This window comes from Tamandua tetradactyla, chromosome 3, assembly GCF_023851605.1.
Source record: "Tamandua tetradactyla isolate mTamTet1 chromosome 3, mTamTet1.pri, whole genome shotgun sequence".
Taxonomy (NCBI): domain Eukaryota; kingdom Metazoa; phylum Chordata; class Mammalia; order Pilosa; family Myrmecophagidae; genus Tamandua; species Tamandua tetradactyla.
Genome location: NC_135329.1, coordinates 122,297,851 through 122,318,970, shown reverse-complemented (window position 1 = coordinate 122,318,970; position 21,120 = coordinate 122,297,851). Strand labels below are relative to the sequence as shown.

Genomic DNA, 21,120 nt, shown 5'->3' with positions numbered 1-21,120 from the left:
CATTAAGAGTTAGAAAGAAGCATAAAAAAGTCTGGCTGAAAAATGAGAGAGAACTTTTATGAAAACAATCAAGAATATTCTAGGACTACATATGCTGGTTGGCAAGCGAGTAGAGTAGGATAAAAGTACACTTTCTGCATAAGACTGGTCAGAGAAAGGTTGGAGTTTAGTATTGAGGAATAATAAGATTTTTAACTGGTAGAAAGATTGGAAAGCTATGTGTTTTTTTTTTTTTTGGTCTTCCATATATATATCTTTTAAAAGTATTTTTAATGACCTATCTTCACAAACATACAGCCCATACATGGTGTACAGGAAAGCTACGTTTCTTGATACATTTTTTTAATACCAGGAAATGTTAACTTTCAGATCTGAACCATAAAAAATGCTGTTTACTTCCATATAAACCAAGCAATGAATTCAATTCTGTGTTAATTTATTACTGTTTCCTCTCTACCAGTCCAGAAGCTCTGGGTCTGGCAGGGAGTCATCTCCGGGAACAGTGAGGAAATCTCATCACGTCCTCTTGGTGTGGGGATCTGCAGCCTTGGGAAGGGAGTGTGAGTTTCTTTTCTACCCAGAGAGCGACCTTGGCTGGGAGGAGGTGGGCATGGGCTCGTGAACCTCTCTGCCATTACCCTGCTGTGTGACCCCAACCAAGTCCCAGCACCTCTCAGGCCCTCTGTGCCCATCTGTAAGATATGGTGGTATGGTAACCTCTCACCCTCCTGCAACCTCACATTCCTAGAGGTTTTGGAAAGGACAGAGCTTGCAGTGCATCCTGCCTTTTATTGTCTGCCTCTTATGTGGAGGGATTCCAGAAGAAATGGAAGCCCCCGTGTCTGCCCTTAATGAGTTGAAGGAGACACTGGGAGATGGTGACTGCAGGGTTGAGGCAGGAACGGCCTTTCCTCGTCCACCCCTCCAGCTGCCCCCTCATACCTTTCTGCTTAATGTCTCTGAGCCAGGCTCAGGGCCCAGGTGGAAGCCTCCATTGTAAGTGCCCATCATCTCCGCAGAGCACACTCACTACCTGCAATCAGGCCACACGCCAGCCTGTGGCCTGCTGTAGGTCAAACCCCTGTTTTCTTTAGCAGGTGTTGGATGGGGAATATGCAGTTTGAATTTGGCCCATCAGGCCAAAGGCAGGCAGCAGAGCTTGGAAAGGGGCTGGAGAGGAGCTGTTTCACTGTTCCTAGCAACTTGTGCATACTCTAGCATAAGAATTAGCAAACCCCAGAATACCAGCTCACCCACCCCTTGCCTTACAAGGCCATTTGTTCTCCATTCCCATCACAGGCAGGCATCTTTGATGCTTTGGAGAATTTGGGAACTTTGCCACCGGCAGGATTTATGAAAGCAACCCGCACTCCCACCTCTTGCCTCCAAAGAAAACACGGTAGATAACAGTAGGTTCCTGACACATGTTTCTTTGGGGGTCCCACTCAGCCTTCCGTTTTCCCTGCCAGCATGAACACTGAACAGATTCCCTGGGTTCTGCATTGTCACGACGTCTTTGGGGGTTGTTGCCTTTCGTATCCAGATGTCGAGGCCTGACTTTATCTTCCCTGCAGGTTGGTGCTCTGCCAGCCCCCTGCTGTAGCATTTGGCAGGCAGCTCTGGTGCTGAGGGGCAAGCAGCAGCAGCATGGCAGTCCTGCTGATGCCTGGGCTGCCCTGGCTGGCTTTCAATCAGCTGGGAGAAGAAAAATCTCTCCAGTACAGCACCACCTCCCTGCAGGTCTTTCTGGGTTTCCAGCTTTTCTTTCTCTCCCTCCCATCCCTGGGAATTGTCACCCTAATTGCTGAACCCTCACCTGGGATGAGTTAGGTGGTTTTGGCCAAGGCAAGAAAAATGTAAATCCACCAGAAGTCAGGTCACATTATTGAGTTGCTCCTGGAAAACTTCAAAATGTATTAGCATGTATTACTTGCCTCTCTTTGCCTTGAAATCCCTAAAACAAGAATTCAGGTATGTAAGCATTTGCAGACTTGGGCCTATATAGACTCAAGAACAACACAATTCCTCTGTAATGTCAGCAGCATCTTGCTTTCCCAGAGCTGGAGGTTTGGGCCCAAGCAAGATTTATTTTTTTGAAATGACTCAGTTTGTAAATCAGTGGGACACAGAATGCCACAAAAACACCTTCTCAGTTCATATTCAACAGAGTGAGCCGTATTGCATTATCAAGGATAGTAAGTGTGTTATCGCACAACCACCTCAGAGCACTCTTGCAAGGAAATGTGATGGAGGTGGGGGACTATCATTATTTCTGTCCAAACCATGATTCTCAGATATGATCCATTGAGAAGATGTCGAAACAGAAGCCCAGGGAAGAAGACTCTAAGTAAGCACTTGGGAGCCTATAATTTGCCCCTAAGAATAAGTTGTGGCAGGGTCAGTGGGTGTGCTAGATGGTCTATGAGTGCCATCTTGTGGCTTAGTCCATCATAGGCATTTTGAGATAGAAATACCTAGGTAAGGATTCTGCCCAGATTTGTTGCCTTTTTGAGGTTGGAAGTCATGATAGCTACTTTCTAGTATCTAGTGTGGTTCCTGACACACACAGTTAAACTTTTCCAAATGAAACTTTTTGAAGGGATCTCATGTTGTGGCAGTGGTTACATATTCTGTGTTACATTAGAAGGCATAGCCCAAACCCTGTTGGACATGACTTCTAATGGTGATGGTCCAGAGACTATGGAGTCTCTAGACAGATGAAATACCCTGAATATGATCTGAGCACTCTCACATGCTTTGGGAATGTCACTTGCCCTGCTCTGAAAACTGCTTCTAGAAGTTGGCATCCTCATTGAAATCTGTCCTTCACAGCACTTAACACTTATATTATCATTGATAGAATAGGATTTTAAAAATCTTCTGGAGAATTTAATTTATTATTAAAGTTTTAAACTCAGAAGTGCTTGAGGGAACAAGCTTGAGGGAAATTTCTGTTGCTTAATCCTAGGGAAACCAAGGTTGGTTTGTCCAACAAGTGCAGTCTTAATCCATATTTGGTGCATCTCAATTTAGTGAATACATTTCTGAGACTCATCTTAAATCATTTTTGGAGTAAGGGAGGGAATACATATACAAGGTAAAATGGTTCATTTAAGAAAGTTCTTACCTCCTGCAAGACATTGGCCTATTGCTTGTAATATGGCAGAGACTCGGTCAGACCTTTATCTCTCTTTGGAATGTCAGACTCTCCTACCCCTGCCCAAAGACTTGGGATTTTGAAGGGCACTGGATTATAGAGTTGACTAGACAATTCATAGTTAGGTCTGGACATCTTGGAAATTTGTTCAGTTAGCAACACGAGCCCCAACAATGCCAACGCTTTTTCCACTGCATTCGCAGGACTCCCAGCTACCCAAGTGGTTCCTTTGGTCAACACTTCTGCCTCAAGCCATGTCTGTTGAGCCCACTGAGGACACAGCCAAAACCAGTTAGTCCTGTTTGAGCAGCACCACAAAGCACTTATTAAAGAAGAGGGCTAGGGGCAACTCCTTTCCCTTTAAGTTCTTTTATTTACCTCAAAGGTTGTCTGTGTTTTGGGGAGTGCTGTCGTGGGAGGCACTAGAGCAGAAAGCAGCACCTCTATTAAAAATGTCATCCCCTATGATATAATCTGGGAATGCCTAGAGTGTATAATGATAGTGACTAAATGTACAAATTAAAAAAACTGTTTTTGCATGAGGAAGAACATAGGAATGTCATTACTGCAGGGTGTTGAAAATTGATAGTAATTAATATTTTAAAATTTTAACTTATGTGTGAGACTAAAGCAAAAAAATGTTTATTTGGTACAAAATTTATATTTTGACTAGTGCATTTCCTAATATAACTTATGTAGACAGCTTAATTAAACACCATAAGTACATGGAACCTTGAGTAGGGCATGAGATTTTGTTGGTTTGTCCAGAGTGATGCCCCGATAAATCCTAGAGTTATTGGAACAGTGAATAAAAAAGTATTTGCAAAGTCCCCTTCGGGGAGTGGTGAGAAAGGGGGAAAATTCAACTTCCCCAAGTTGAATTCTTGATATTCTCACAAGCAGTGAGGACAACAAAGCAATAGGCTGAGCCTTCAATCTTGGGGGTTGTTCAGATGAAAATCCCACAAAGGATAGGTCAAGCCTACTTAAAATTAGGCCTAAGAGTCACCCCCAAGAGAACCTCTTTTGTTGCTCAGATGTGGCCTCTCTCTCCAGCCAGCACAACCAGCAAATTCATTGCCCTCCCCCTGTCTACGTGGGACATGACTCCCAGGGGTGTGGACCCTCCTGGCAACGTGGGACAAAAATCCTAGAATGAGCTGAGACTCAGCATCAAGGGATTGAGAAAACCCCTAGAATGAACTGAAACTCAACATCAAGGGATTGAGAAAATCTTCTTGACCAAAAGGGAGGAGAGCAAAATGAGACAAAATAAAATGTCAATGGCTGAGAGATTCCAAAACGACTAGAGAGATTATCCTGGAGGCTATATTTACGCATTAAGAAAACCTTGTGTCTGATGCTTCTTTTATCTACCTATCAACAGACGAGTAAAACATATGGATTAAAAGAAATAATAGGGGGAACAAATGTTAAAATAAACTTAGATTGAAATGCTAGTGATCAATGAAAGGGAGGGGTAAGGGGTATGGTATATATGAATTCTTATCTGTTTTCTTTTTCTTTTTTTTTCTGAATTGATACAAATGTTCTAAGGAATGATCATGATGATGAATATGCAACTATGTAATGATATTGTGAATTACTGATTATATATGTAGAATGGAATGATCATATGTTAAGAATGTTTGTGTTCTTTCTTGTCATATTTTTAAAAAAATTTAAAAATTAATAAAATTTTTTTAAAAAAATCAATTGACCAAAATTAAAATAATAATAATAATAATAATAATAATAATAATAATAATAATGGCATCCCCTGTTTTTTTAAAGCCAGACTACAAACACCTGAAGAACAACAAAAAAAGCCATATCCACCTAATCTGTATGCACGGTGTTGAGTGAAAATGGCATTTATGTGATGCTTTTCATGACAAGAGGCTTTTCTATGGGGAAGCTGCTGCTGTGTCCCTCTTTTGTGAGAGCAGGGCTTAAAATAAAGTAGAGGGAAGGCTGGAGCAGGCAGCGAGGTTAACTTGCTCTTTCTGCATGACCTAGTTGTCCTCCCTCTTAATTGCCCTGCTACGTGGCCTCGCCCCTTCCACCCTGCATGGAAGCCCTGGGTGACCTCCCTAATGGAGACTTCGAGAGCATTCGGTCCATTAAGTTTTGCCATCTACCCCTGCAGATCTCTGCTTCCGGGCTGGAAGTATTTTTAAGACCTACTTTGCAAGACATAACTTCTGTTGGGACTTCAATTTGAAATAAATGTAATTGCACTGACCCTATGCAATTTCATAATTTGTAGCCCTGTTGAGAGAAAAGTAATGGCCAGAAAGTCACTCCGAGTCCTTTTTTCCCTCAAGCCTGATGGGTTTTATTTGGAAAGGCTGCCTGTTAGTAAGGCAGAAATGCTCATTTATTTTTCTCCATAAGGAACTGTTGAACATTTTTCTCCCAGGTGTTAGGAACAGGTATTAAAAATAGTATATGACCCAGACACACTGAGCAATAAAAAGTTCTTGCTTCTATCATATTGCTCACTATCTATGTCTTGTTAAGAAGAAAGGGAGATATCTGCTACCTAAAAACTGAAGGAGTGAATAATTCTATTTAAGAAAACTTGAATTATCAGAAGAATTCAAGTTCTTATAGCAGGGCAGAAGCGTAATTATTTTTTCTTCATTTCATGGGGCTTTGCCTTAACTCCCTCTTACCACCACCCCCCCCCCCCCAGCTAAATGTTGTGACAGATTATTTAATACTTTCTAAATAGGGGTGGAAAAATTTTCTTCCAAATTTGGCTCCTCCATCCTTTGAGAATATACCGTCTGTGCAGGAGAATTTATAAAAAAAAAAACGGGAGGTTTGGGTTCCTGTTACTTTTGGAAATGGTATTTACCCAGATCACGCTAAATCTGCCTCTCACCCTAAATGGCAGACGATGATAGGGTAGGATCTTCAAATTGTGAAGAGGCAGCTGGAGACCATGAGACCTTGACTGCATGTGCATCCAAGCAACTGCGACTGCTGTGGGGTCAGGAGAGGCCGAGGTTGCTGCTCTAGGACTGGTCTCATCTCTATCATACCCTCCCTCCTGTTTCCAGAGTTTAATTTGCATTGGCAAGTGGAAATATGCCCTTTTGCAAAAACAGTTGCAAGCATACCTCTTCATCTCCATTTTCCTCTATTCTCCTTGTGTGTTATTTAACCAGCCACGTGTGCCTTCTTTCTGTCCTTCAGACGAGCCAAGCCATTCTCCCCTTGGGGCCTTTGCCCTAGCTGTTCTTCCAGCTTGGCACTGCTGTTCTCCCTTTACCTGTCTGCCCCAACCCACCCTCCACACACTCAGGCCTTGATGCCATGCAACCCCTGCAGGGCTGCCTTTCTGCACCAACCTAGTCACTCATTTTCCTGTTTTCTATCCCCATAGCGGTCTCAATTCCTGAAATTGTTCTAGATGCCGAGTGAAAGCACTTACTGCAGAGTTATATCCCTTAGGTGTATCTCAGCTCTATAACGTCAGTCCTGTTTCTTTTCTGGTTGCTGTTTCTCTACACCATGCTCTGTGCCCCAGAGGCTGATGGATCAAGCACAGAAAACGGCTTCTTATGTCAGGCTTCTGCTTCCAGTTGGTTGTGGCCAATGGGATGGGGACAGAGGGGTCAGGGCATGTGTCCGGGTGTTCTTCCTGTCAGCATGCTATGTGTTGCTGGCATCCCTCTATCCAAGGCCGCAGCTGTGGCCGGGCAGCACTCTCCACACAGCCATCCTCTCCATGTTTGCTTCTGTCTCTTGTTGTTTTCCTTAAATCCTTCCTACACCTTTGTAAATAGGACCATTATTAAACTCTCCTCAAGTCACTCAGCTTGAGAATGCCTCTGTGTCCTGCAAGAACTCTGACTAATATAATTTACTAGCTATATAAATTGAGGTGGTTAATTAGCTTCTTTGTGCCTCAGTTACCTCATCTGTGAATGGACATAATAAAAGAATCTACTTTGTAGAGTTGTTATAGGATGAAATGAGTTAATACAGATGAAATGTTTAGCAGAGTACCTGGCACATCATAAGTGTTAGGTAAGAGTTTGTTGTTATTGTATGTTTGCCTACCCATGCATCTCCTCTTTCAATTCAGCTAAAATGTGTGCTTCATAGAGGCAGGGGCTCTGTTTTCTTGCTCTTCTGTCTTCTTGCTATATCCCTGGGTTCTAGAATAGCATTTGCATTATAGAAGGCAACTTATATGTATGTATGTATTTATATATGTACATACATATATAAACTGACAGATCAGAAAACCATTCCATTACAAAATTCAATTCAACAAAATAGATGATAATTAATAGTTTAAAACTTTATATGTGAGACTAAAGCAAAAAATGTTTATTTGGTACAAAATTTATGTTTCGACTAGTGCATTTCCTAATATAACTTATGTGGAGTGCTTAATTGAACACCAGAAGTACATGAAATTTTGAATAGGGCATGATATTTTGTAGGTTTGTCCAGAGTGATGCCTCGATAAATCCCAGAAGAATTTGAACAGTGAACAAAAAGTATTTGCAATGTCCCCTTGGGAGATGGGGAGAAAGGGGGAAAAATTCAACTTCCCCAAGTAGAGAATTCTTGATATTCTTGCAAGCAGTGGGGGACAACCAAACCAATAGGCTGAGCCTTCAATCTTGTGGTTTGTTCATACGAACTTAACCCTGCAAAGGGCTAAGCCTACTTAAAATTAGGCCTAAGAGTCACCCCCAAGAGAACCTCTTTTGTTGCTCAGATCTGACCTCTCTCTCTCTCAGCCAACACAACAAGCAAACTCACTGCGCTCCCCCTCTCTACGTGGGACATGACTCCCAGGAGTGTGGACCTTCCTGGCAACATGAGACAGAAATCCTAGAATGAGCTGGGACTCAGCACCAAGGGATTGAGAAAACCTTCTTGACCAAAAGGGGGAAGAGAGAAATGAGACAAAATAAAGTGTCAATGGCTGAGAGACTCCAAACAAAGTCGAGAGGTTATCCTGGAGGTTATTCTTACGCATTAAATAGATATCACCTTGTTAATCAAGATGTAATGGAGAGGCTGGAGGGAACTGCCTGAAAATGTAGAGCTGTGTTCTAGTAGCCATGTTTCTTGAAGATGATTGTATAATGATATAGCTTTCACAGTGTGACTGTGTGATTGTGAAAACCTTGTGTCTGATGCTTCTTTTATCTACCTTATGGACAGATGAGTAAAACATATGGATTAAAAATAAATAAATAATAGGGGAACAAATGTTAAAATAAATTTAGTAGATTGACATAAATTCAGTAGATTGAAATGCTAGTGATCAATGAAAGGAAGGGGTAAGGAGTATGGTATGTATAAAATTTTTTCTGTTATCTTTTTATTTCTTTTTCTGAATTGATGCAAATGTTCTAAGAAATGATTTGCCGATGAATATACAACTATGTGATAAAAAGAATGTTCATATTGTATGTTGATTAGTTTTATTAATAAAAATTTAAAAAAAGAAAAAATATTAAAAAATTCAATTCAACAAACATTTCGTGTGTCAAATTTTATTGTAAAAAAATTCAGAATCAGTCATTAATCATAAATTAATTTTAATTGAATTAATAATATTTAGAAAGTGAGAATAATTTTAAGACTTTAAATAAACATTGATTTATCAATTTTATGGGTTTGAATTTTCTAGTTTTCAATGCAGTAAAAACGTTTCTTAAGTTAATGTTTTCTAAGGTCTTAGTCAAATTTTTCATTTGGGTAGGCTCTGCCTACCAGCTTGAAAAAAATAAAACTAAAAATCTGTTTTTAGCTGCACAGGTTTCACTTTCTCTTTGTGGCGTAACATAAACCAATAATTCAGGAAATGCAGCAAGTTACAAGGTTCCTTATAACAGTAGAAGCATATTTTCTTGGGGATGTAAGATTTCCTATCCAGCTAGTGAATAGTATTATTTTTTACCTGAAATTAGTCAGTCTGCAAGTACAACTTACAGCCTAATAAATGAATCAAGCAGTATAGACTGCACATACCTTTCTTTCTTTAAAAAATACAGATTACAAATTTTCAGAGGATCATTGGTTTCTGTGTCTTTTAAATGTCTTTTGATATCATTTAGTGAGCTGCAATTGGACTATTTATTAGAGGCATTGAACTAATACTTAAATGTTTTCTGAATCAAAGCCCCTATTGGTATTTAAAAGGAGTAAAAGAGCTTTCTGTAGCTGTGATCGCAGTCAATAGCATTTATTGACCTGTGTAGATTGTCCTAGGAAGCGGTGAGGGAGAAGGAGGGACAAAAAAGGACCAAACATAAAATAAGTAGGAGAAATCATTTCCTTCAAGTAGTTTATAGCCTTGGTATACACATGAAAAAGGCCTGAAGCCATTTGGAGAAGAAATTAGTACAAACAAATTAAGTCTCTGTACAGAGGAAAACTGGGAATTAAGGTCCATTATACTTATTTATTTTTCCAGGGAGTTTATGTTCATAAAGCTCATGCAGCTTGTTTTAGCAACACTAATTACCCGTACTGTGGTCAGTGCCCTCATTCCACAAGGAAAATGAAACTATGGGACTGCTTCCAGAGAAGAAGAATTTACAAATACCTAAAAGACGCCTAAGCTAATTTAATTCAAATAGTGGTTTATTTAACAAGATAGCAGCATGACAAATAGAGGTGGTCCAGACCCTTTCAGCTTGCTCTAATGGGACTGAGTGAAACTGTGGAGTGTAGCAGCTCCGGAATCAGACTTCTTGTGTTCTAACCCTGACGTTGCCAGCTGTGTTACCTCGGTCAAGTCATGCTGCCTCAGTTTTCCTACTTGTAGAGGCAGATAATAATGGCCTTATCTCAGTGGTTGGTTTTTTTTTTTTTTTTTTTTGAGGATTAAATGAGTTAATACATATAAACCAGTGAGTATGAGCTGTTATTCTTTGACCTGATTACTACTGTTCACCAGAAATACCAAGAAATCTTTTTTAAGATGGAAAGAAACAAAGTGCATTGAGGTCTTTTGTGAGGACAGAAAATGCATTAAGTGAAAAAGCACTAAGACTTTTAAATTCCCATTATTAAAAATTGTTTTATTAAAGCATCTTCAGTACAGTGTTGTTAAACCATCGCCTTCATTTGATGTCCTCAAGGAATTTAATTCATTATGGCATTCTTAAAAGTCTAACCCGCTGAGGTAGACATGCTCCCATCTTCAATAGTGGCAAGTTAGTTGTTGGTTTCGGTGGACTGTGAAATACATTCTGGTCCAATGTGTTTTAGGGAAAGAACCTTAAACTGGACAGGGGACCTGGCTTCGCCCCTTCCAGACAACGTGGCCTGGGTCTGTCCTTTCCCTCTCTAGGCCAGTTCCTTACCTGTGGGACAAGGACCCTGGACTCGTGAGAAGAGAATTCCTTCCAGGCGTGACAGTCTCTGTATCCATGTTTTGAAACTATCTGCAGGGCAGTGTTAACAGAAACTCTAAAAACTCTGACTTGGTCGTGTGCCTCTGCTTCCTTTTTCTTTCCCCCTTATTTGCCTCATCTTTCCTCACTGTGAAGGATCCAGACACTTGAGTAGTAAAGGCTATGCTGCATCTGCTCTTACCTGTTTATGAAATGAGCAACTTTGTTTTTCCCAAACTGAGCCTTGCTGAAAGCAAGCCATAGGGCTACAGAGCCTTAACCCCCAGCTTTGGAAGACCATTTTTCATGTTTACCTTTTAAAGAGGTGGATGCTGTCAGGAAGGGCAGATTTTTAGTAAAGGGAATAGCCACTTTTGAAAATAAATGATTATTAAAGAGTTCTCCTCTTTACTTTGCCTGTTATTTAACTCTCTACCATTTACTCCAGGTCTCCCTTCAGGGTTTGCTTCCGCTGAGTCTCCCCTCACCCACAGAAGCTCTTAGGACTCAGAAATCTGAAGGTGATTAGCTGGCAGCTCGGGATTAAGAATGAGGGTCCTGGGTTTTGGTTAGCAAATCTTCCTCTGCCAGGTTACAGGGGTTTGAGGAAGTGCCTGGATCTCTCTGAACCTGCTTTCCTCCTAGTGGTGTGTGGCCAGGGAAGCCTGCAGTGGGGTTTGCAATAGAGATGTCACTTCCACCTCTCAACTGTGGAAGGTTTCTCTCATCAGGATACAGTGTTTTCCAGTTTTCTGCTAGGTCTTTATACCAAACTCAATATCATGTGTAACATGTGACTACAATTTTAATTATTCACTTTCTTGGACTTTTATCCTGTCCTTTCTTCATGATCATAATATCTTACACCTATTACTTGCTCAGATTTAGTTACATGTGTTGTGTCCTTTGTTGGTTTCCCCTGAACTGAGGGTTTCCCAGGACATGGAATTTCCAGTGCTGAAACCAAGACAGTTTCAGGCAAACCAGGACAGTTGGTGACCCTTTCTTTAGGCCTTCTCTTTTTCTTTGCTGCAAAGAAGTTCTCACTAAGTTGTTACTTCTTCACCTATAAAAGATTTGTTAGCCCCATGCCAATCCTTTTGTCTGTCCCAAATACCCTTCCCCTTCCCAACTGCTACACCAGCTTTCCGATTACTTCCTTTTCCTCTGACGAGGACCAAGACTGCACAATGAATGAACCACATTCTCCAAGCTTCATTCTTGGAAGAGGAGTTAGTGTCAGAATAGTTTCTGAAAAAAAAAAAGAAGATTCTTGAGTTTGAGGTTCAAAGTTCTCCACCCAGGGCATGTCTTTTCTGTAGTTTCCTCTTTTCTAATCATCATTGTAAGGCTTTTGCTTCCATATTGCCCACACAGTCCATCTTCCTGGCTTCAATCCACTTCTCCTGGCTAGAATGTTCTTTCCCAAGCTACTTGGATTTTTCTTTTCTCCTTCAAAGCTCCCTAGACATGACATTCTCCTTGAAACTTCGATCAAACCCTCTGTCTAGTTTTGCAGCCCTAGGGTTTGTATACAACAGAAATATTTGGTATGTTTATGTATTTATCTTTTTCTTGCTGATAACCACTTGTGTGAGTTCCTTCTTTCTATTAGATGTTTAAGCTCTGAAAACAAGGACCACTCCTTTTTTCCTTGTGATTCCCCTACAGCTCACTCCATTCTCTGCACCATGTGGTGCACAGGAAATGTCTTTGACCAACTGTTTACTTGTTTGATCATAATCTTGGTCAGATGTCAAGGAGAAAAATGAAAGTAATACTCTCTTCTTTCACCAAAAGATACATATATATGTTGTGGTTATATATATTGTATCATGATGATGAGATTACTGCGTCATTATCTAGAACTCATACAGATTAACTATCAAGGGCGCATTGAACAGTGATTTTAAAAAGTATTTGCAAAATCCCCATCAGGGAATGGTGAGAAAAGGGAAAAATTCAATTTCCCCAAGTTGAATTCTTGATATTCTCACAAGCAGTGGGGACAACCAAAGCTGTGGGCTGAGCCCCCAATCTTGGGGTTTGTTCATATGAAACTTAACCCCACAGGGGATAGGTCAAGCCCATTTAAAATTAGGTCTAAGAGTTACCCCCAAGAGAGCCTCTTTTGTTGCTCAGATGTGGCCTCTCTCTCAGCCAACACAACAAGTAAACTCACTGCCCTCCCCCTGTCTACGTGGGACATGACTCCCAGGGGGTGAACCTCCTAGGCGGTGAACGTTGCAACGTGGGACAGAAACCCTAGAATGAGCTGAGACTCAGCATGAAGGGTTTGAGAAACACCCTAGAATGAGCTGAGACTCAGCAGCAAGGAATAGAGAAAATCTTCTCTACCGAAAGGGGGAAGAGAGAAATGAGACAAAATAAAGTGTCAATGGCTGAGCGATTCCAAACAGAGTTGAGAGATTATCCTGGAGGTTATTCTTAAACATTAAATAGATATTACCTTGTTAGTCAAGATGTAATGAAGAGGCTGGAGGGAACTGCCTGAAAATGTAGAGCTATGTTCCAGTAGCCATGTTTCTTGAAGATGATTGTATAGTGATATAGCTTTCGCAGTGTGACTGTGTGATTGTGAAAACCTTGTGTCTGATGCTCCTTTTATCTACCTTATCAAAAGATGAGTAAAACATATGGATTAAAAATAAATAATAGGGGGAACAAATGTTAAAATAAATTTAGATTGAAATGCTAATGATCAATGAAAAGGAGGAGTAAGGGGTATGGTATGTATGAATTTTTTTCTGTTTATTTCTTTTTCTGAATTGATGCAAATGTTCTAAGAAAAGATCATGATGATGAATATGCAACTATGTGATGATATTGTGAATTACTGATTACATATGTAGAATGGAACGATCATAAGTTAAGAATGTTTGCATTTGTTGTATTTTTTTTAATTAAAAAATTAAAAAAATATATCAAGGGTGCAGTATTTGTAGGGTATAGTGGAGCTGATTAGCTGGATGAGGGCAATAATTAGGCTTGGCTGGTGTGTGTTGAAAAAAGGAAGTGGCTTTGTGTGTTGGGAGAATGTGACTCATGCGGGAACACATAAATCTGGGCCACAATGAAGCGTTTGCTTCTGTCCCACTTACGTGTTTTGAGAAGTTTTAATTTGAAATACAGTGTTTCCTAATCATGCCCTTTGCCAGTCTGGAGGTTGTGGTAACTGAAAAAAATCTGTAATCTACTTAGTTTATCGGCCAGCATCCTAATTCCTTGCAATCCAGTCCTAAATTATTTCTCTTGATTTAAAGAGGATCATTTGCTCTTCCCTCATTACATTTAGGTCTCTGCTAAGATGCATTTGTCTTGTGGTTGCCCCTTTGAGGGTGGGATCTACCCCTCACCCAAAATGTGGTGCTGGATGTTGAGACTGATGATGTCACACCTGCACTAAGAAGGAATAAGGATATTTATCACTCATCAATTGAGACTTTCTGGGGAGAGTAGGGCAAGTGCCAAGCAGGACTGAAAATGGCTGGAGAGCATAGGGAAGGTCGAGTGGCTTTGGGTTTTATGGTGCTTAGTGGAGTGGGACTGGGACGTGGGGTTGTGTGATTCGAACTTCCTGCCACAGCCCAAAGAGGGAGCACCCCGGCTCTCCTTGCCCTGAGGTGATGCAGGTAGGGAAGAAGGAGAGGCAGGGCTTGAGAGCTGTCAGTATAGAGTCAGCCTCTTTATGACACTTTCTGAAGGAGGCTTTCTGTGACCACCACATGTCACTATCTGATTGTTGTTCCCATCACTAGGCTATAAAGACTTGTCTAATCTGTTGACCATATGGTTCCTAGCTGAGAACTATACTGGGCAATGCAAGGTGCTCAAAAGATAATATGCTGAAAGAACTCTGTAAGAGGAACTGGCCATATCTCTGACCCTCCTCCTTGGTGGCATTCTTCATTATGCCTTCTTATCTGAGCCCCCTGAGTCACTATGTGGACTCTTTTCTCTCACTCCTAGCTCATCTGCATTGGCATCATTGTCCCGAGTGGCATTTGCTCCCCAAAAGATTTGGAGAAGTCATTAATCTTGGAGAATAATGATCAGCCTCAATATTTTCTAGTGGTTAAGCATCTAAACTTTAGGATTAGATATGGGCTGCTTAATAATTATATAACTGACAAGTTTCTCAACTATTTTCTGCATACTTTTTATGTTAGAGAAGTTGTAGATTAACAGGAAGATCATGCATAAAATACAGAGTTCCCATATGCCACCCTATTATTAACACTTTGTATTACTGTGCTACTTTTGCTACAATTGATGAAAGCATATTTGTATAATTGTACTGTTAATTCTAGCCCAGTTACATTAGGGTTCACTATTTTTGTTGTATAGTCCTATGGTTTTTGAAAAATTTTTATTCTAGTAACATAATATATAGCCTAAAATTACCTTTTTAACTACATACAAATATGTATTTCAGTGATGTAAATTACAGCCACTGTGTTGTGCTGCCATCACCACTGTCCATTACCAGAACTTTTCCATCACCCCAAATAGAAGTTCTATACAATTTAAGCATAAAGTCCCTGTGCCTTATCCCTACCCTGGCTCCTGGTAACTTGTATTCTAGTTTCTAACTCTACAAATTTACTTATTCTAATTCATTCATATCGGTGAGGTCATGCAATATTTGTCCTTTAGTGTCTGGCTTATTTCACTCAGCATGATGTCTTCAAGAGTCATCTGTATTGTCACATGTATCAGAATTTCATTCTTTTTCATGACTGAATAATATTCCATTGTATCTATATACCACATTTTATTTATTCATTCATCGGCTGTTGGACACTTAGGTTGCTTCTATCTTTTGGAAATTATGAATAATGCCACTCTGAACATTGGTGTGCAAATAAACATCATTTGAGTCCCTCCTTTGAATTCTTTTGGGTATGTACCAAGAAGTGGATTGCCAGGCCATTTGGCAACTCTACATTTAACTTTTTGAGGAACTGCCAAATTATCTTCCACAGCAGCTGTATCATCCTGCATTCCCACCAACAATGGATGAGTATTCTTATTTCTCCACATCTCTAAGTTTTGTAATTTTCTATTTTTTTTAATAGCAGCCATTTTAGTGGATGTGATTTTGTGGTTTTGATTTGCATTTCCCTATTGGTTAATGATGTTGAGCATTTTTTCATGTGGTTTTTTTTTTTTTTTGCCCTTTGTATTTTGTCTTTGGAGAAATGTCTATTCAAGTCTTCTACCCATTTTTAAAATTGTATTGTTTGTCTTTTGTTTGTTGAGTTGTAGGATTTCTTTATAAATTTCTTGATATTAAATATGGGATATGTGGTTTCCAAATATTTTCTTCCTTGTATAGGTTGTCTTTTTACTTTCATAATAAAGTCCTTTGAGGCACAAAAGTTTTAAGTGTTTATGAATTTATCTTTTGTTGTTGTTGTTGCTTGTGCTTAGAGTGTAAAGTCTAAAAAACCATTGTATACACAAGGTCCTGAAGAAGTTTCCTTATGTTTTTTCTAAGAATGTAATAGTACTGATTTTTATATTTATGTCTTTTATACTTATGTCTTTATATTTTTATATTTATGTCTATTTATGTCATAATTTGACTTGATTTGTATGTGTGGTGTGAGGTAGGGGTCCAGCTTCATTCTTTTGCATATGGACATCCAGTTTCCCCAGAGCTATTCGTTGAAAAGACAGTTCTTTTTCAATTGTACAGACTTGGCACTCTTGTCAAAAATCATTTGGCCATAAATGTGAGGGTTGATTTCTCTCAGTTCAGTGCCACTGGTCTATAAGTCTGTCCTTGTGTCAGTACCATGCTGTTTTGATTACTGTGACTTTGTAATAAGTGTTAAGATCAGGAAGTGTGAGTCCTCCAACTTCATTCTTCTTTTTCAAGAAGGCTTTGGCTATTTGGACACCTTGCCCATCCATATAAATTTGATGACTGGCTTTTCCATTTCTGCAAAAAAAGGCTGTTGGAGTTTTAATTGGGATTACATTGGATCTGTAAATCATTTTGGTTAGAATTGATATTTTAACAATATGTGGTCTTCTAATCCATGAACACAGAATATCTTTCCATTTATTTAGGTCCTCTTTGATTTCTTTTAGCAGTGTTTTGTAGTTTTCTAAGAACTGCTTAGGTTCTTTCATCCTTCATTAGCTTTATTCCTAGAGAGTTGATTCTTTTCGTTGCCATTGTAAAGTTGATTTTTTTCTTGATTTCTTCTTCAGGTTATTCATTACTAATGAATGGAAATACTACTGCTTTTTGTGTGTTGCTCTTGTAGTCCACCACTTTGCTACATTTATTAGCTCCAGTGGCTTTGTTGTGGATTTTTCAGGATTTTCTGCCTATAGGATCATGTTATCTGCAACTAAGAAAAGCTTTACTTGTTTATTTCCAATTTGGATGCCTTTTCTTTCTTTCTGTTGCCTGATTGCTCTAGCTAGAAATTCCAATACAACACTGGATAGCAGTGGTAACAATGGGAATCCTTGTCTTGCTCCTGATCTTAGAGGGAAAGAGCCTCTAAGATGCAGGCTGGATGGACAAGAGCCAATGCAAATGTGCACTCCCAGTGTCACTGCTGGGGCTCCATTCTGCTGGGTCTCCTGAGAAGTGTACAGAGCCCTTCCAGGGGACTCAAACATTTATCCTCTTTGCTTCATTTCCCCATGGCAAAAGTTTCCCTGGAGACATTAATGCCCTTGCATTTGCAGGCTGCAGTGAGCTTCTGAGAGGGCCAGGGAGCAGACAGTGAAGATAACAGGCACCTGAGTTGGGAGCACATTTATGTGCTAGATTAGGACCTGTGTTAGAATGGGCTAGATTAGGACCTGTGTTTTGGACATGTTAAGTTGAGATGCCTATTAAAAATCCAAGTTAGATACATGGTGAGCACTTCTCACCATCTCTGCCACTTTGGCCTAAGCCATTATCATCTCTTACCTGGGCTGTGGTTATAACCTCCTGATTAGTGTCTCTGCTGCCGCCCTCCTTTCTCCCCTTTAATCTAATTACAACTCATCACTTTGAGCAATCTCATAAAAATGTTGAAGGATTAGGATCTGTGTTTTGTACATGTTAAGTAGAGATGCCTATTAAAAATCCAAGTCATGGGCGGGCCATGGTGGCTCAGCAGGTAGAATTCTCACCTGCCATGCTGGAGACCTGGGTTCGATTCCCATGCCTGCACATGTGAAAAAAAAAAAAATCCAAGTCAAATACATGGATGTGGAGTTCAGGGAGAAGAGTGGGGCTGGAAATAAACATTTTGGAAGCATCAGCTGAGGCACATGCCTTGGTGCCCCTCAGTTCCTGTGAGTTCAGTCTCTCGTGCTGAGAGGGTCCCAACTCAGGTGCCTGTTATCTTCACTGTCTGCTCCCTGGCCCTCTCAGAAGCTCACTGCAGCCTGCAAATGCAAGGATGTTAATGTCTCCAGGGAAACTTTCCGCCATGGGGAAACCAAGCAAAGAGGATAAATGTTCCAGTCCCCTGGGAGGGCTCTGTACACTTCTCAGGAGACCCAGCAGAATGGAGCCCCTGTCGCCCCAGCAGTGACACTGGGAGTGCACATTTGCATTGGCTCTTCTCCATCCTCTCTCATTCTCCCTAATCCTCCATTGTGGCTTAACAGGACCACTTCCAAGATAAACTACCAGCACCCAAGTCCTTGTGTTAGGCTCTGCTTTCAGGTGAACCCGTCCCTGGCTTGTAAAATTGTCCTTAAAGCCCCATGGAGCTCTCCCAGAAAGTGGAAGTGAAAAGAGAAGAGACCTGGGAACTGAGCTGTGGGGCATTCCAGTATTTGGAGCAGCAATCCTAGCCCTGGATGAACATTGGAATCACGTGGGGCAATTTAATAGTCCACCTCTTGCCTGAGACCCACCCCAGATGAATAATCAAGATCACTGGGAGTAGACTCTGGCATCCCTATCTTTGAAAAACTCCCTGGGTGATTTTATGCTAGTGTACAAGTGGAGGGGTGACCTTGTGGGGAGTGTAGGCAGAAAAGGCAGTGTTTGGACCATCTGCAGGGAGCTTAGGCAGAAAAGGGAGTGTGGACTAGCTGTAGGTAGGGGGGTAGATGTGCACATTCGCTTCTGAGAGTTCCAGGTTGCTCTTCTGTGTGATCACACACAGAGACCTGTGGTGGTCCTAGCTTTGCACCCTCCAGATACACCCAGCTGCCTCGGCATCTGCAGCCACTGCCCTTGGCATGTTTTCTCCTCATGTTCTCTCCTTGTTAGATCGGAGGCAGATGGAGCTGTACTTCCTGCTGCAGACACAGCTCTTCACATGTACTTACATTTGTCTGTGATGCTCTAGGTATAACTATCACCAAAGCAAATGTAAACAAATGCACATGGGAAAAAGGCACTCTTAGATGGTATATAACAAATGTAACTTTTGGGGCGATACTGAATATTATCTGAAATCTTATGAAAAGCCACATGGGGGCACTAGATCCAATTATGATATTTGAAACGATGGCTTCTTTGGTGTTCAGTTTACTGAAGTTTATTTTCCCTATTGTGTACTTTGCCAGGTCTATTAAATGAGAAGCTCTTGTGTTGCTATAACAAAATATTTTTCTGCACCTCAAAGAGCACTTTTGGTTTCAGACTCCTAGATTTTAATTTAATCTGGTCTTCTTTCACTTTTATAGCCACTTCCTTTGCATTTAAGGTGCAATGCATATTTTTCATGTTTCTGCACTTTCATGTGCTTATAATACAGGCCATTGGAAACCACTTGGTCCAGTTTGTACGCACATCTGGAATGAAATAGATTGAAGTAAACAATTAGGGAGAATTTGTAGGACATGACCCCCTGTCTTTCTTTGTTGCCACCTACCATTCCCAGACTTGGAGCGCTGATGTCTGTGCTGTTATACCTTTTATCATATGAAGGAAAACATTAAGTCTTTTGAACAATTTCCTGTGTTTTCGGTAAATGCATCATATCAAGTTTATAAAGATGGAAGGAGAAGTTTGGAAGTAGGGTGAGATTTGGAGACGAACCATAAAATTCAAAATTTATTTAGTGGTCTAATAATATAGAAGAAGCTGGCGGCTGCAAATAATTTAATCAAAATGACAATCAGCTGAAAATTAATATGATTTAGGTTTCTAGTTTTGTGGTTTTTCAATGGGAAATGCCTACCATGTCTTTATAATGACAGACTGGTAAGAATGTAGCACCCTTTAATTGTATGATGATAAAGCTTGTGGGGAACGCTACAATGATGTCTATCATAGTTGGAATGCTAAATTAGTGACCAGTGATCAAGATAAATATTTTTCACCTCTTTATTTGTCAATTCAAAGCTAAAATAACGTGCAACCTTGTAATGCCACTTATAGGGCTATCAATAAGACAGTTGGAATGCCCTGTATGTGAAGGCTTTATGGAAGCTGCTTAAATATAAAAGCAATAGATAACAATGGTGAAAGGAGCCATCTTAGGCTGAATAATTAAAAAAACCATATCCAGAAATATTTGTTTTTAAGCATTTTGTGTTTTCTCTATTCACCTTGATTTGGTAAACAATTGGTTCTTAAACTAAACATGTTAGGGTGTCCCTGACATTTTCTGTCTCCCTCTCCTGATCCATTTATTGTGCTTTTTCATCTTAAATGTCAGGTAAACAGGTGTTTGTGTGTGTGCTTCTGGGGCATAGTTGTCTCTGCTTTTAGAAGTTGTCCTTTTGGTTTTCTGATAACAGAAATGCTTTTAATTCTTTGGGTTGGATACCCAAACAGCCAGCAACTTTCGTAGGGGAAAGCTATTCAAAAGTTAATCCCAGGATTAGTATTGAATACCAATATGCCACCCACTGCACCCCGTTCTGTTAGTGGTCTTTATCCAGAGCCCATTCTCTTCTCATACTTTTTGTCCAGACATACTTCAGTCTCACTTTTCTTGCATTTCCCCAACTTTTCCAAGTGCAGATGTTTAGCAGCAAGGCCACAGAAAAAAAATTCTCCTGCATGGACCCTTATTGTAAATGTTGTCAAGAAATAGAAACTCATGTAATCTCAAAACAGCCTTGAATTCCTTTGCTCTGATCAACTGGGTCCTACTGAGAGTACAGCTGCGTCTTGTACATCATCTTAGAGTTGAGTTTTGGCAACATCATAGATGATGGAGGTGTGTAAATTCTGGTAGAACATTATGCTTTCTATGATTCTTTGGCTTTATATTATTTCATTAAGGAAAAATCAAACCAAGGGTCTGAGTATACAAGATAAACACGTGACTCTGCAACACATATAAAGATTGAGGATCATTAAAATAAAATACATGCTTTTATCTACACAAACAAAGAAATGGAGATCTAGATCATGCTGGTATGCCTTTGGAAAGTAATGCTGCATTGCTTGTCCAACCTAATAAAACCAGGAGATTTTAGAAAAATTGTAGCAATATATACTATTCTTGATTGCTTGTCATGTTTCTATATTGCACTAAGACTGAAATAATTGCATTTTGCAAAGCCCTCTTTGCTTTGCTTTGGTATGATCTGAGGCATTGGTTGTGTTCTTTGTAAAACAGTTATTGGTTTTTG

At 40.1% G+C, this 21,120-nt stretch overlaps 1 protein-coding gene across 1 annotated transcript in view; it reads left to right on the top strand.

Annotated features, from left to right (window-relative positions):
- CACNB4 (calcium voltage-gated channel auxiliary subunit beta 4) overlaps positions 1-21,120 on the top strand; it is a 277,034-nt gene that overhangs the window by 51,315 nt on the left and 204,599 nt on the right. The gene's annotated exons all lie outside the window — the stretch shown is intronic.